Raw genomic sequence first — 17,241 nt, 5'->3', positions numbered from 1 at the left:
ATTTTGATTGCTTATGCCTTACAGCTTCGCGCAGGTCAATAATACCAAAGGGTCCACAATAAGGTAGGCAGAAATCCCTCTTCATGTCTGACAGATGGGGAAGCTGAAGGGGGAGGGAATGAGGAAAGGAGAAAAGGGTGCAGGGGAGCAAGGTATGGGGGAGGGCGGAGGAAGAGCCTTTACAGGCTGAGCACCCAGGGCTGGGGTCCAGCTCCACAGCCAATTTGCCCGGCCTTGGTGTCTCTCCTCTGAAAATGAGGCTACTACTATACATCACAGTTTTAGCACAAATGTCACCCTCTGCTGATGACACAGTGGTCAATTCCTATTACTTGAATAAAAGACCCTTCTCTGCCTACTCAAGGTGGAGTACAGGGAAGTAACAGGCTCAGGAATCCAACCTGGGGGCTCCTGGGGCCCTGTTAATGCAGGGTGCACGGTTGAGGGCCAGTTTCCAAGACTCGCTCATGTGTGTGGAAGAACAGATCTTATAAAACCAGGGCATTTTAATGCAGAAATTGGGAGGTTTTCTAGCAAAAGTTGTGCTTTTGAGGGATCTAGAAGAAAATGCTGGAGGAATCAACTAGGTGAGGAGGGGTTCAAACAAGAGGTAAATTGGGGGCACACACTGGTTTGCAAATATTTACTCAGCATCAATTATGCACCTTGGTGCCCTAAAGAAGGGAGCTTGTGGTTTCTCACCTGCTTCTCCAGAACCAGGCACTATGCCCACACCCTACTGACTTTGGAGATGTCCACCCACTGTGGCCACTTCCAGTGACCACCCTTCACAGGCTGGTTCAAGCCTTGACCATGCGTTAGATGCTGCACCCCCAGAGCCACAGGCAGCTCCTTCTCCTTCCTCAGGACTCAGCTCCTGGATCCCCAGAGAGGCCCACATGGACCTTCCCATCCAGCCTGTTCCGCACCACCGGGGGAGCACACTGCTGGCTTCAGCTGGTCATGGCACGTGCTAAGACCTGAAAGCCCCCCCTCTGCCTGGAGAGTGGCCCCCAGGAGGACAGGACTGCCCGCTCGCCACGGTGTCTCTCCAGAGGCTGGCAAACTGGAGGCGTTCGGGAAGTATGTTCTGAGTAGAGGAAGGGAAAGGGGGGGGGAGAGAAGGTGAGCGGGGGAGAGAGGAGGGCAGGGAGTCAGCCCGGGTGGCACAGTAGGTGGTAAGTGACCTACGTGCCAGCAGCCAGGCTGCCCACAGCCATGGCCCCGAGAAAAGAGTCTGGACAATGGACATCCCCACAAGGCGCCTGCTGAGCCCCTGCAGGAGCCTGTCCTTTGCCCCACGTGATTAGTCTTGTCCCTCTGCTTCTTGCGGGCAGCAGCTCTGTGCCCACCCCATCTGTGCCCCCTGGACCCGGGCAGATGGCACCGGGCAAACAGTTGCTGAATACTGAAAACGCAGGTGCCTGGTCTATACTCCTCTGTTTATTATTAAACAGTTGAGATACCTGAGGACCAGCGGCTCGGAGACCACGCTCGGGTTCACAAGCAGGTGAGGATCCAGGCCAGCCCAGAGTCAGGGTTTCCTGGGCTGTGAGATCAACAATTATTGGTCTCTCCACCTTGCCTGAGAGACTATCCCGTCCACAGGCAGGTTCTGGCGAAGGCAGGGTTCCACCCCGTTCCCACACCACCCTAGGAGACGGCGCTGCAAACGTGGGCAAGTGGAACATGTAATGGATTGATCTAGCCCCCAGCTCCAAGCCACTTCAAAGACCCCCCCCCCCCCCCCAGTTTGAAGCAAACTAGATGCATCGATTTCACCAGCAGCCCGATCCCAGATAGCAAACAGCTTCAAAGTTCACCCGGGCTCCCGCGGTCTCTGTAATCCAAAGATATTGACACCAGGGCAGATTTCTGTCAATCCACCAGCGCACCTCACGTTCTCTCCTCCCCGAGGTGGGTGCGCTCGGTGCTCTCCATCAGCTGAAAGCTGTGCTGTGAGCAAGGCAGGGCTACAGGGTAAAACAGACACAGAGGCTCTGGACCCCCTGCTGAACTCTGACAAGTCTCAGGTGTCCCCCCTTTCCAGCTATTACTGGATATCCAGGGCAACCCCAGCAAGGGGGCAGTTTCCCCAGAACTGGCTTAACCTGTTCCTTCATGTGCCTGAGGCTGGCAACCTGCAGCTGCACCCTTCACGGGACCCACTTCCCACCTGGCATCCCCAGAGCTAGACCCGCTCCCCTCCCCAGCATGTCCAGAGCTGGCTCGGCTATCTAGACCTCAAATGTCCCCCTTTTATTAAATACCTTAGTGTATAATTAACTGTATCAATTACTTAACCCCTTTAATCCACTTCATTTAGCCCAGTTCCCCCAACCACCCACCCTTCCACACTGTCCAGGGTGGGATAAGATGGACCTCCTGTGAATCCTGCCTTCGCTACGAGTCATGGATATGGACTCAAGAAGGTCATTAGTGGCTCTGTTTCTTGACCAATAAATTTGTGGAGAGTGGCTAGCAGCTCGCCAAACCCATGCACAGGGAGACATTCCCAGCCTCCCTGCAGCCAGGTGTGACCAGGTGGCTGAGTTCCAGCCCAGGAACAAGAGCAGCAACAAAGCGGGTTCAATCCTCACTGCTTCAAGCTCCCGCCTCTGCTGGCTGGACACCAGAGTCCAGAGCTTGAAACGGTGAGGATGATGACGGTTTCCCTGAGTCTGAGTCACTGTGTGGAGCAGAGACACCCCCTCCTTTGTTCTCCCAACGCTGGAGTCACCACGCACTCGTGGGTCTATTCAGCCCGCTCTAACACACATTCCTCCAGCCTAACGGGAGAGGATCATCGTTAACAGTGAAAGCAACTAGTACAGGACCTGGCACCGCGCCTGGCATTTTAACAGGCATTTGATTAATATTTTTCCTCCTCTCTTTATTTCTCCTAGAGCATTTTGTCCAACTCTTTAAAAAGGAAATATTAACTTTACCACTGCAGTAAACTATACTCTATCCATATTCATCATCTGCTATTAATAAGTACTTATTCATAATTACCAACAGCCGGCATTTACATGTCCAACTTTAAGTGCTTTATATGCATGATTTCATTTCATCTTTACAAAAACCCTGTGAGGCAGGTACAATTAGGATTCCCAAACCACAGGAATCTAAGGTCCAGGGGAGTCAAGGATTGTGTCCAAAAAGCGAACGTAGAACCAGGGTTGAAGGTCAAGGTCAAATGTTCCCATCCAATGCAAAACAGGTGGATCTTTTCTGCCAAACCAGCTCTTCCTTCTAGTCCACAACCACTCACCTAGTTGTCAGAGGCAGCAATGTGCAGCAGGTCTTCCACAGGCCTTCCTTCCTATCCTTGATTCTCCATCCTCAGCACCCCCACACCAAGCCCCTTTCCCCATCCCACTGCTCCTGTCTGAGTTCAACCCCTTCTCATTCAGATGGCATCTTGACAGAGACTGCTATCTTTGCTCTTGTCCCTTCCAGTCTCTTCTATGCTGCTGCAAGACAGGCGGGTGGTCCAAAAGCTAGTCACACAGCCTCACAATCTGAGAACCTGCAGTGCTCACTGAAGCTGCCTGGGATGCCTCCTCCTCTGTGCCACTGTCCACGGCAACTGACATCCTCACCCAGATCACACCCTGACTTGCTGGTTTCACTGCAGACCGTGAGCTGCTTGAGGGTAGGAGCCTTCTCCATCAGCACTGAATCTATGCCAGGTGCCACTGAGTTGCTAGGAATATAGTGGCGGAGAACACAACCAAAATCACTGCCCCTCCAGAGAGTCCACCTGGGTTTAGGGGTGGCTGATGGCTTCATGTTGACCGGTAGATATTGCAGCAAGAGCTCAGACCGGACTTAAAGAATCTGGCTTCATAATCAAATACTGCCGTGACAGACCAGGTTAGCTCTGTCCTCCAAATCTCACTCTCTTTGTCATAAAGCAGGAAAACTTTTGAGGGCCACTGTAAGGTGCAGTAAGATGATACACCCAGGAGGTCTGGAACTATGCCTGGCCACAGAAGGCATCTGTTAGCTTATCTCCCCATGTTGAAAAGGTAAACTCCCAAAGTGGGGGGCCTTACGCTTCTCTTTCTTCTGCCACCATGCCTTGGGAATACACACCATGTGTGCAAATGTTTGTGTGACCGAGCAGGTAGTGATGATCTTCAGGAATGTGAGCCAAAGCTATTTAAGATGCTTCCCAGCCACTGGAGAGAGGCAAGACGACACCAAGGATGCCACGTGCCCTCTGCAACCCCCGCCTGCTGTGGGCCTCAGTCCCCTCGAAGGAAGGGGTGTGTGCACCAAGTGCTTACATCACAGTAACTTAATTTTTGATACATTACTGGGAATTCTTAACAATCATGCACATGATGACCAAAAAAAAAAAAAAAAAAACTAACAAGGGAGTTAGGCTGAATTCTGCGGGAATGATCAAGGGTTTAAAAAGTGCACATAAAGGAAACAGAAATCTACAAACAGCAATGCCCCAATTAATTACCCAGCTTCCATGTAAGTGACTTTTGTAGCTAACACAAGACTTGCTGTTTTTATTGCTAAAATGTTTAGATTTAACTAAGTGAAAAGACACTTCTCTGATCCTATAATCAATAGAATAAATATATTCTAAGATTTTCTTAATGATTCCAGTAATTGCATATCCCCAAGTCTGGCACTGTGCCTGGCGCAGGCACTGGGTAGCGCTCAGCTTTACTCGGCTGCCACGGCACTTACGGGGGCCCAGGAGCGAGCTCCAAGGGTGCCTTGGCAATCAGCCGCCTGCAGTGGCTCGACCTGACCTGAGAGCTGGAAGGACCTCCCTGGACCTCCCTAGAGGTCCCTTCTCCTCCTGGCAAGCTCATCAAGTCCTCTTTCAAATGCACTGTTCTGTCCTATCTCAGCTTCAAACGTGAAGCCGTTCAGAATGCTGTAGAATTCCTCGCAGATGCCAGAAACCCTCTGTCACAGGGAGAGCTGGGCATGCACAGTGACCCTGTGAGAACTTTAAGAGCCAGGACACAAGACCCCAGGTTCCAACTTCCTTCAGCCACCTTGACATTCTTGGTAGTGGGACCCACCTAGAACTCAGAGTATAAGTGATGAGGGGCCGGACCCCCCTCCACAGACACACACGTCAACCACAGATGAATGTGTTGCCCGAGTCAAAACATAAATCTGTGCTATTTAAGCCACAGAGACTGTGGGGTTATTCATATAAATAGCATAACCCAGCCCATCCCAATGAATATAAATGGTCTATTAAATAACAACTTCATGAGTCATCTGTCAAGAGGCCTTCCAATGAGATAAATTCAGGAGTTTATACTCAGATCGTGACACACACCTTGGCGGCCCAAAGGCTGTGTGTGTGTGTGTGTGTGTGTGTGCACACGCATGTGCATAGCTAAGCCCACAGTACTGGGTGCACCTGTTACTGCGGCTTCCTTGCCATAGACTCCACTCAGAGCTCTAAGCTGCACAGGACAGAGAGTCTGTCTTTTCGTCCTGTCTTCCCAGAACAGGGAGACGCCTGGTACAGGAGAGCTCACTACCTATCATCTAAATTAAACATCTGGATCTCTATCAGTAAAGAAAAAAAAAAAATATGATCACTTGCCCAAGTTTACATGGAACTTGTAACTGAACTGAGGTCCAGCCCTCTTTCTAAAACAGCTGCACCCATCCATCAGACAGGCCAGTGACATGATGTGCTCCCAGCTTTGCCCTCCACATCTGAGGACAGAGCCAGTGACTCACACCCAGGACAGTATGACCCAAGACAGACGCCTCTGCCTGCAGCCACGCTCCTTCCGCTAGTGCACCTCCCCCTTAGACAGGGAGGAATTTTCCAACCAGCCCCTTGGTGGGTAAAGCTCATTCTGCTGCCCTCTGGGGTCAAATATTCTTGTTCAAACCAAGTCATCTGTATGTCGGCTGCCTGTCCTGTTTAACGGGCAGGGCCTGGTACAGAGCTTCAAGGTTAGCCCAGAGCACCCCACCCCACGGTCCAAAGACTAAGCATCTAACATTCGCCCTGTTAAGCAAGTTGACAGCCAAAAAAACCTCTGCCATTTATTGCGTGTTCATGAACTTCATGCCACTGGGTGAGGTACTTCGCTTACATCATCATCCCACCTAATCCCTGGACAATCCGCCAAGGTAACATCATTATCCTCATGTTGCAGATGAGAAAATCAGACCAGAGGGTCTAAGTCCCATGTCCAGGTTAAACACTCAGGCCTCAGAAATTGTGTTAGCCCTTTACTGACCCATGGTGTCTCCAGCTTTGTGAGGAAGTAACTGACACAGCGCAGTGTAAGGCTGAGGCCAAATGCACAACGTTTGATGCACACACTGTGTCCTTATCTACTAAGTAAAAGTATTTCTCTGAGTCCAGGACTTGGCTGTTCATCTACATATACCTTTCACCTGTAAACACTTATCAGGGGCCTGATGCACTACTATCCCCATTTTATAGGTGAGGTTTAAACTTAACCAGCAAAGGATGGTTCTAGAATTTAAAGGTTAGATCACTGTGAAGTGTAAACATGTTCTACTTCTAACAGCACTACCTCACAGGGTTGGAAAGAGAATGATATGAACTAATATGAAAAAGTGTAACAACAGTATCCTGTACATAGCATGGCCTCGCTCAGGAACAGCTGTTTATAAAATTAAAAGCAATGTGAATTATTTCCTCCCAACACATTTTAGCACAGATTTCTTTTCTGGGGGGTGAAGGCAGGTGGGTACCAAGAACCTTATGGGATGTTATAATCCACTCCCACCCACTCAGGAACAAACACTTTGTTTTCTTCCATGCAAGATGAAGGCTTAGATCACCTCTAGGATGCAGCCTTTGAGTTCTCTGATTTGCGATTCCAACAGTTGATCGATAAAGGAGCAACTTAATAAGCAAGCATCACAGAGGACCCCCAAGTCCACTGCGGAGAACACGGTCCTCTCCAGACCACCAGAGAGGGGGTGACCACGCCACCAAGAAGGAAAAGTTCACAGTGGATCATTCCAGAGGCCAGTTCATTTCAGAAGAGGGACATTTATCAAGTTCCCTAACGTGGGATGGTGGCAGACACAGGAACAAAGCTCACCTGATTTTTCCCACCACCCATCAATGCCGATTTCAACGGAGACTGGAAGCTGCTAAACTCCAGCTGCAATTATGAGAACAAAACAGCAGGTGTGGACGAGGGAGAGATGACCATGGGGAGGAGGCAGCTGGGAATGTGAGGCAGAAACTGCAGCTCCTGGGAAGCAAGCAGGGGAGTCTAGGAGGCTTGAGAACAGAGCTGGGAGGGGCAGCACTGATGACAGAACCCACCCCAGCCCACCCCAGAAGCCAAGGCAAAGATACAGGGATCAGCCATTCAGGATACATTTCAAATACAGACGCATACATTCCTTTCCCTTTTTTCTTACAGTGTTTTCATTTTTTAATTCTGATAAAATCCCTATGCCTGCTATTACAAAAATGCGGTGGCTTCAAGCAAAAGAGACTTATTCTGTCCTAGTCCTGGAGGCCAGACATCCAAACCCAAGGGGTCGTGGGGGTGCACTCCCTCCGGGGACTCTGGGAGAATCTGCCCCTGCCTCTTCCCCCTTCCAGGGGCCACCAGCATTCCCCAACTTGTGACTGTAAGTCCCCAATCTCTGCCTCCACGGTCACACGGCTTCTTTTCTTCAACAGTTCCCTCTGCCCCCTCCAATATGGACACATGTGATCACAGTTGGGGCACACCCATAACCCAGGATTACCCCGTCCATCAGTATCGCTCCTTGATCACTCCTGCAAAGAGCCCAACCCTACTACCAAGTGCGGGAACACGTCCTGGCTCACTCACTGGGACCTGACACCGCTCTTCTTACCAAATGTTAGGAAGACCAGGAAAAATTTAATGTTGCAGGACAGAGAAGTAAGAGTCACAGCGCTAGAAGACCCAGGAGGAGCAGGCTTGGAAAGCAGCCCATTCCAGCCTCTCTTAGCAGGAGGCGGGGAAAAGGGATCTTCTCAGCATCACCCACAGACCCAGCCTGGCACACACAACTTTCTTTCATCCATGGTTTCTCCAAGGGCATCTAAAAACAGTGCATGGAAAAGAATATTCTATTGCCCTCCTGCATCAGGCCCCATCCACACTCTATAATGACCACACACCTACTATGTCCAAACTATACTTCTACAAAGGGGTAGAATTTACCAAAAGCAAAGCAACTTTTGAGTTAACCCAGCAGTATGGAAAGGAAACATTCAAGGGTTCTATTGAGGTGCCAACTAAGGCCTGTTCACAGTGGTCTATGCAGTAGCCAGGGGAGGAGGGTGGGCAGGGGAATCTGGTCTGGGCTGCTCCCGAGGAAGGTAACTGGGCAGCAAGGAGGGAGCAGTGAGTCCTGGAGACCAGGGAGGACACTAACTCTGGCTCCATAGTTCTCACACTCCAGAGAACACCAGAACCACCAGACAGTTATTGTTAAACCCCAGATTTCTGGCCCCACACCCAGAGTTTCGGATTCTACAGATCTGGGGCGGGCCGAAGACTGTGCATGTCTAACACATTCCCAGGGGCTGGTGAAGCTGCGGGTCTGAGGACAACACTTTGAGGGTCACTGTTGCATGTATAACAAAGTATAATAATGAGAAAGAGACGTTGAAAAGCACTCCATGGACATCAAATTGGCGTGTGAGCCCCACCCCCTTTGCTCAGCCACCAGACCTCCTTGCTAATCCTATTGCTTGCTCAGGGCCCTCACACTTGCTGTTCCCTCCCTCTGTGAGGCTTTCCCCCTTCAATCAGGGCTCCCTTCTCCAAGAGCCTTTTAAAATTCTCATTTTCTAACGAACTATAGAAATGACCCCTGAAAGTACAGTCTTGAAAATTCTCCTTTTCTGAAACGACATCCCCCGCTCACCCAGGGCCTCGTCACCCCTGCCCCTTGCATTATTAACCTGCTTTATCTGCCCTTCTCAGTGCTGCCTGCACTTGACAGAATTCCGTATTTGTTTGCTGTTTGCTAGAATAGAAGATCCACTGGAGCAGGGGCTCAGCTTTGCTCATTCCTCTATCCCCAGTGCCTCTTGTATGTCATTCCTGGCACATAGTAGGCACTGGATAAATGTTTATTACATGAATGAATCAACCACCTTACCTCTCTGGAATTCTCCCAGCTGTAAGAGTCCCTTTAAGGGTTCCTGGAGGAATACACAGGAACAGTGGAAGTTAGGGGAGAACGCTGAGAAACAACTCCTTCTGCACCTGCGCTGCAATCAGATGAAAACTGATGACTGGCAGAAAAATCCAGCCACCATCTGGTTGTTCAAGGACCCCTCCCGGGTGCTGACGGCATTGTCATTCACCATAATGAAGATTAAAACCAACAGCGATCCAAGGGGACAGGTTCCCAGGAGGCAGCCTGGCTGAAATTAACTCCTTCTGAGCCGAGGAGCTTCCAGACAGCCTGAGAAGAAACCACTTTTCTCTGGGGGCCAAGGCAGGAGGCGGGCAAGGTCTCCGCTTTCGAGATTACAGATGACCTGTTCCAGGAAGGGATGAGATGGAGAAACTCTGAGCAGGAGGACTATGGCAAGATAATGGCCATGGGGTGGTAAGGAAAGCTACAGTAGTGACAGATGTAACATACCATTTGCCCATCAGTCAACAAGGTCCTTCGGGCTAGAAGCCAACTGTGCTTTCAGCTCATTTATTAAAGCCATGGCGTGTGCTTCACCCTCAAGGACCGAGACCCAAGGCCCAGGACCCACAGTCACTTCGTCTTCAAGGTTCCCGCCATCTCTGAAGTTTACAGAAAGAAGCTGTCCAGCTTCATCAATTTCCACGAGCCAGTACTGACCACACTTGATTAGGACATAAAACTTCGGCGAGCGCTGGGGAGAAGAGGAAACTGGCACCATGCAGATGCCAAAGCAGAGGGAGCTGGCGGCAGTACAGCTCTTCCTTCCTTCCAGCTCACGGGTAAAGAAACTGTCAGGGACATATTTCCTCTGTGAGAGGCAGGGATGTTTCACACTAGTGCCAGATGGCCGGGTTTGGATTTCCACCCCTGCCACTTATCAGTTCTATGATCTGGGACAACTTACTTAACAGCTCTGTGCCTCAGTTTCCTAAGAGGGAAAACGAGGACAACAAACGAGTAACTCACTTCCAAGGTTGCTATGAAAACGGAATGTGTTCATTTGCGTCAGGCGTAAAGAACAAGAGTTACAAGTGGTGCACAAAAGCATGCCAGGGACAGGAGAGGAGGCTGCAGTGATGGCGGCGGTGGAGAATAAGGTGATGGTGGTAATGATGCCAATGCTCGTGTGTTGGCAGAGATGCTGGGGGGACACAGAGCAAAGGAGTGGTAAAAAGAAATCACAGAGAGTTTTGTGAAAATGTAGTATTTGATTGTGCATTCAGGTCATACGGGCATGATCCCTCTGCTTTCCTCTCCTGTTTTTCTAGTAACACGTCTGAAGACAGGGAGACAGGTCCGGAGGGCGGAAGAGATGCCAAGTGAGAGTAGAGAGAGCCGGGGGTAGGCTGGCAGGACGCACACCGCGGTGGATTCCTTTTCCTGCTGCCCCTGGACCTAATGCCTGCCCGAGGCCTCCAGGGCCTTCTCTGCATCCCCAGGAGCACTCTCGAGGCCAACAGCCCTTGCAACCAGTTGTTAGAAAGATATTTTTAAGCTTTAAAAAAAGATGAGTGAGAGAACCTGCATGACACGCTGTCTCTCCTCCTGGAGGCTTCACAGCCGGTCCTGTCTTGTCAGTCAAATCCACAGATCCCTTCCCTCCCAGGCACAGGGATGCCACCGGGGAAAAGAATCACTGGGGCAGAATATTCACATGATGCATGCACCCAGCACACACATCACACACACGTATACACGCATGTATACACGCACAGACCGGAGCCCCGAAGAGGATCATGTTCAAGCCCCTTGGCTCGCACGCAAAGCCCCTCCCAACCTGGCAGTAACCCCCCACAACAGCTTGTCCAAATGTCCGAATGTCAGCGCCTGGCACTGGTGGCCCAGGTTTAGAACAGCGTCCTCCTACACACCCCTCAGGCTGCTGAGCGTCCCGACCCTGCAGCTCCTGCTGCAAAGAGGCCCTTCCTCCTGGCTTTCCTCTGGCTGACTCCAGCTCAATATTTAAGGTTCTGGAATCCAACTGCTCCCCTGGAGGCTGATCGTCAGGTGAGTTTTTCCATCAGTTCCCACAGACTCTGGCTCCCTTACTGGAGAAGGAGGCCCAGCACCTTTACGGACCAGGCTCCAGGGAACGGAGGCAGGCGGAGCTCCCGGCACTGACTCCAGCAGCCCCGTACATGCACGTGCCACCACAAAACCCAAGTCCAGTATGCACTGAGCACGCCCCACCTGCGAAACAGAATATATCAGGAACAGAATTGCGAGGGGCACAGGGTCCAGAGGTCAAAAACACAACCAGAGGACCTGTGACACACTCAGGCTTTAAGCAAAGTGCAGTCAGTGACTGAGGCTGAGCTCCAAGCTTCCCAGAGCAGGCCCGAGCCCCAGTGGCAGCAGTCTCCGAGGACCGCAGGTCAGGATGACCATCCAAACTGAGACAAACCCAGAGAGCTGGGAACAGGGCAGCCCTGCCCAGAGTGTGTAGACCAAGTGAGCTGCAGCCCCAGACTTGCTCCTGGACTGCCAGGTGCTGCCAGGCTCTGCACCCACTGTCCTGTGCGGCCCAGGTAAGCAGGGCTGAGCTTCCAGGAGACCCTCACTGGAACCAGTACAGCCAACAGGTGACAGCACAGAACCTGGAACAGACTCCCTGGGGTCAAATCCAGGTTCCAGCACACACCGTGTGAGCCTAGGGGAGTTTACCAGTTCTCAAGATGGGCCCACCTGGAACTGTGCCCAGCATACAGTCAGTGCCCATTAAGTGCTGTGCAACCTACTTTGAATCAAACAGACTTCATCTTATCTCTAACTCTAATCCAGAGAATTCTGGGTGAGCAGCTGAGTGCAGCCTGACTCAACTCCCTCATTGTTCCTTATTGGAAAGCAGGAAAGAACAGCATCTCCCCTTCTTCCTGCCCAGGAAAGACAGAGGAGAGACCATCTGCTTGACGCTACATGATATTAATCCACCACTGGACAGAGCCCACTGGACTTGTCTGGCACCATGGTATGTCCACCATGTGGCCCTGCCCTTCAGGTAGGTACAGACACAGCAATTCAACAAAGCAATGAATGTACTTTCAACTAGAAAACACACCCCAGAAGACTCCCCTCTACCCCATGGTGGGGTGGGGTGGGGTGGGTAGGGTGGGTGGGGTGGGGACTTCTTTAATCCCAAAGCAACACAAGCACCGTGGAGCTTAGACTACTCCAGCCTGCAGCGTGAGTTGCCTTTCATGTCATTAATCATATTAACTCAATTAAGACATTAAACTCTTTGGGAACACCTAAACATCTGAATAGCACTTTACCAATTTCAAAGTATAATTAAATCAGTGACCCTGTGTTATGGACCAAATTCATAAGCCAAAGGCCTACGCCCAACTACCTGGCTGCATGTGGAAGCAGAATCTTTAAAAAGGAGATGAAGGTTAAGTAGAGTCCTAGGGTGGACCAACAGGATAACTAGTGTCCTTATAAGAAAAGGCACTGAGGACACAGACACATGCAGAAGAAAGACCTTGCGAAGACACAGGGAGAAGATATGTGTGGACACCCCAAGCAGAGAGGCCCTAGGGGTGACCGCCTCGCTGAGACCTAGATCTCTGGCGTCCAGCCTCCAGAACCGTGGGGATGTGAGTTTCCATTCACATCGCCCACCCATGGGGCTTTGTAATGGCCTCTCTCTATCTGCAGGTTCCCCCTGCTATGTGATAGTCGAGCCTTCCTCTACTATGCGCTAAGCTCTTTCATAAGGAAGTGATACTCGACAAGTGTTTATTGAGCATCTACTATGTGCTAAGCTCTTTTAAAGGTACTAAGGATACTACATGGACCAAGAGACCCTTTATTTCCTGGACTTTTTAACTAAAGGAGAGATGGATGATAACCATATCGAATAAATATAAGAGACCTACCTTTAGAAATTACTGGAGAGTGATTTTTTTTTATTCACATCTGCAGTTGTAACTACAAACATACAGGCAAGCAATTAAAATTTTCTTTGAAAAAAGCTAAGCCATAAAAGTGAACACTCAAAGGAAAAGTGATGGGGAGAAAAAAACATTGCTTGTTCATCTCGCTTTTCTTTAAGTAAAGGAAAAACATCAGGCAGGGGCTCGTCCTAAGTCCTGAGTAAAAGTTTCTACCATGTTAATAAGCCTCAGCAACAAAGCCGTGGCTTAGAAATGCTATCATTCGCATTTCCTATGTAGGGTAATTTTCCCTCTAAAGTTTGAGGCCAAAGCTATCTCAAACAATAACCAGGCTCGGGAAATGGAGTTTGTTTTCTTCGCCCAGATGAAAATTCACACACCAGCCAGCACTCTCTGCCCGGGAACATTCTTGCAAAACTGGATTGAGCTGAATTTCACTTTATAGCTGGTGCTTAGGCGTAAATTATTATTACATGTTTATAAGGGTTTTATGTTGGTATAATATTTTACGGCTAGAGAAGCATTTACGCAATATGTGGCATCTTTAAGTGTTTTTTCATTTACAATTCTACCCTTTCGGGTCGGTAATGGCTGGCAAGTCTGTGCAAACCCCTATGATTGTCAATCCCCTGGATGGCCAGGAGCTGTCTCAGCAGGAATTCACTGCACTGCTGCCTGCAATAGGCTGCAAGTGCTTTGCCATTCTAGAACCCTCTGTGAGGGTGAGGGGTTTCCACAGTCACATTAATTAAGCATGGGATGGCATTCAAGAGGGAACTAGAAATTCAGCAGCATTCCCTGGGGCTTGCTGATCTGAGTGCCCAACAGAGATTTGAGGACCCCACACTATCTACAATAATGTATTCACACTAAAACCATGATCACACTAATGCAGCCTGATTACTAGCAAATCAGTGTAAGAGTTCAGTGAGAATTCGGGTTCTGACACTCACCTGCCATAAATAAAGCCCTGAAGCTCTAAGCTTTGTTCTATCAGCTTTAAAATGGAGGTGATCACCACGCCCACTATGTAGGATTATCAGGATGCTGAAATGAAATCAGGCATGTAAGCTCAGTACCGGGTCTGACACGGAGTTGACACTTGAATAAAGCTATTTAGATGAGCGAGGTGATTGCCTATGGACCAGAAAGATTCTGGAGAAGGCCAAAGTTCGGAAGCACTCAGTTCCACTCTCTCTCAGATGCATTAACCCAGGCCCAGTCCAACTGGGTAAAGTCAAGAACAGGATTCTGGACGTGTAGACGGGATTCATAAAGCCTTTCAATTTGCAAGCAAAACCGTGTGTGCGAACATGTGCACAGACAAACATTTCTAGGGAAACAGGCACATTTTGACAGCCTCTCCTAGGGATCCACAGGAGGTTCAGCGTCTTTGCAATTTCCTCAATTCCAGATCGTAAGTCCTATATGGGTGGCTCTTTTAACAACAAACACATTCATACCTGCCCATAACACCTTCCAGAAAGAATTACAATGGGTGCGAAAGGCAAAGCTAGAGAATGAGAACCCAGGGGAAAAGGTGGCATGTAAAAGGCAAGACCATTTGTGTGATTAGTGGCCCACGAGGAACACCTCCCAGAAGCTGGAGGAGGAGAGCTGACCTGGGGAAGAGTTGGTGTCCACAGGCCTCCCCCAGCGTGGACTCCGAGTGAAGACTGCAGGTCTACTGGGCCTGCCTGCCCCCTTAGTCCTGAGCAGGCCGAGCATCTCCCAGCCCAGTCATCTCCCAATGACGCTTCAGGGTGAGAAGAGGCAGGAAGCTCCTCTTAGAACAGAAATCAGGTTTTTTAAGTAAAAGTTCAGATAGGAAATATTCGAGAGTTTGCAGGCCACAGAGCTCTAAGCTTTGTTCTATCAACTTCAAAATGGAGGAGATCACCACGCCCACAATGCAGGATTATCCGGACACTGAAATGAAATCAGACATGCAAGCTGTGGCCCCTCTCAACTTTGCCACGGTCACAGACAGCAGTTGAGACAACAGGATGGATAGGCGTGGTTGTGCGCCAACCAGCCTTATTCTGAGACCTTGAGAACTTGCTGTCATCTTCACATGTTACGGAATAGTGTTCCTTTTTGTCCTTTTATTTTTCATTTTTTCTTCGCTCCTGGCTGCACATGAGCAGGCGATGGGGCAGTACCTTGCCAGTCCTGCTGTAGACCATTTCCGATGACTGTGGTCTGAATGTCAAGGTCTTCCTGACATTGTATGCTGGCACTAAGCTGCTTCAGGGACTCACAGCACTAGGAGCACAAACTGTGTTTGCCAAGAATTGTCCTTTGACCTCTCATGAATGAACGCCTTTGCCAGAAGGTCTCAACGACATCTGGGACAGCCCATCCAGCTGGTGGGCAGTGCCAGGCTGGAAACCCTCCAGCCCCTGCTTCTCTGCCCAGAGCGCCCAGGTCTCCCTAAGAGCTTCCCTGTCCATCTTCCCCAGGACATCTCTCCGTGTTTTCATTTGTGTCACGGTAGGAGCAATGAAAGGAACAGACTCCCACCACAGGAAAAAAAATCTATCCCAAGAGGGAGAGCAGACAAGGAATTTTTGGTGGAAAACACTACTTTCAGCTAAACACTAGCCTAAGAAATAACCCAGTGCACAGACCTATCACAAAGCCAAGAAAAGACTTAGGAGGAAAAAAGATGTGTCCTGAACACCCAGCAGAGGGGATTTATGAATCCCATCTATACCCATTCTACATTTGTTGAACCAACAAATAAAATACTTCAGCATGCCTAAACCCAAAACATTGTTTTCATTCTACCCAAACTGTCCAGCTCACAGAAACAGGATATATGGTGAGAATGAGATTATCGGCCTAAAGAATTAAAAGATGGATTCTAAAGGAGTGGTAGATTCTTAATAAAGCTCTTCATTTCCCTAGAGTTAGAGGGTGCCTGACAATATCTCATTGATATCAATAAGAAGTGATGGTTGGGCCTCTCTGGTGGTGGCGCTAGGGGTAAGACACAACCTATGAGGCTGTCTGCTGCCTCTGCAGCACGAGTGTCATCCCCGGCCTGCCAGGGAGCAACCCACATGGCGCAGCAGACCTCTCCTGACTCGCCCGCTGCTCCCCTCAGCAGTGTACTTCGGTCAATCTGCCTGTTCTGCTCCCCACTCTGTCTCTGGTGAATCCTCTCAACCCCCACACCTCTGGCCTGTACCCCAGTTCTTGTATGCATAAATAAATCTTAAAAAAAAAAGTGATGGTTGACCACCTACAAGGTGTGAGGCCTTTTCACATACGTCCCTCTATGTCATCCTCACAACAAACCCATGATAGGAAATGTGACCCTTTCTTTCTCCAGACAAGGTCACCCAGCCCAGGCAGTGCGGGCTCCACTCCTGGTGTCAGCGCCAGACGCACTCGATCTTAAAGTTCATGCACTTTGTGCTGCCCATGACTTAAAACTCTACTCCTTCCAGGCCTCTGTGGATTATGAAATACGCTGATATGATCCACAAGGCCAATCACGAGAGAACATGCCTCCAAACTGCAGAGTCAGAAATACCAACAACCAAACCAGAGAGGTGATGGATAATGGAAGAAACATACACTGAAGCTCTCTGGGGGTAAGATTCTCTCCTCCTTCATACTGAAGCGTAAAATCAGTCAATTTAATAAGCAAAACAGCACAGCACTGAACTAACAGGGGGCCCCAAAATGAGCAGTCCCCACTTTAAAGTCCAGAGAAATTAATGGAGACCATGAACACCAAATAATGAGTCCCCACCATCATCATCTAATTCAAGAAACAAAAATGGACCTTAAAACAAAGAATCCTTTTGCAGTTTGACTCCTAGTCCTTAGAAATGCTTTTACATAGATTCATTTAAAATTATTTTTGGAGGCCAATTCATTTTAGGGAGATACTGGGAGTATTATAATAATAGTGTAATGTCTTCTGTTAGCTTTGATCTGAGAAACTAAATGGTTGCTTCCTCTGCAACAAGAAGAAAGTTAAATTTTGGTTTGAAAGGTTCTGGTGTATTTCCCTTGTAAATATCTAATATACAAGCAAGGATTTACTGCTTTGAAAATACTTTTCAATAAGCCATCTTCCTTCATCTTTTAGCAACACTAAGTAATGGCAAATACACTCATTCTTTTTTCTTTTTACAAATGTGTA

General features: G+C 49.2%; 1 protein-coding gene and 1 pseudogene across 2 annotated transcripts in view; both read right to left on the bottom strand.

Annotated features, from left to right (window-relative positions):
• Positions 1-17,241, bottom strand: part of LARGE1 (LARGE xylosyl- and glucuronyltransferase 1) — a 436,269-nt gene that overhangs the window by 359,319 nt on the left and 59,709 nt on the right. Inside the window, exon 1 of one of the 2 annotated variants that reach the window (XM_037513671.2) lies at positions 9,142-9,346. The exons of the other annotated variant lie outside the window; for it this stretch is intronic. The gene's annotated coding sequence lies outside the window, so the exon portion shown is untranslated. Of the gene's footprint in view, positions 1-9,141; positions 9,347-17,241 lie in introns of those variants that run through there. 2 annotated transcript variants of the gene reach the window in all.
• Positions 8,738-8,866, bottom strand: LOC119248541 (small nucleolar RNA U3; annotated as a pseudogene).

Source organism: Talpa occidentalis, unplaced genomic scaffold, assembly GCF_014898055.3.
Source record: "Talpa occidentalis isolate TD23 unplaced genomic scaffold, MPIMG_talOcc4v2.1 talOcc4.16, whole genome shotgun sequence".
NCBI classification, from domain to species: Eukaryota; Metazoa; Chordata; class Mammalia; order Eulipotyphla; family Talpidae; genus Talpa; species Talpa occidentalis.
This window is presented reverse-complemented; position numbering and strand designations above follow the sequence as displayed.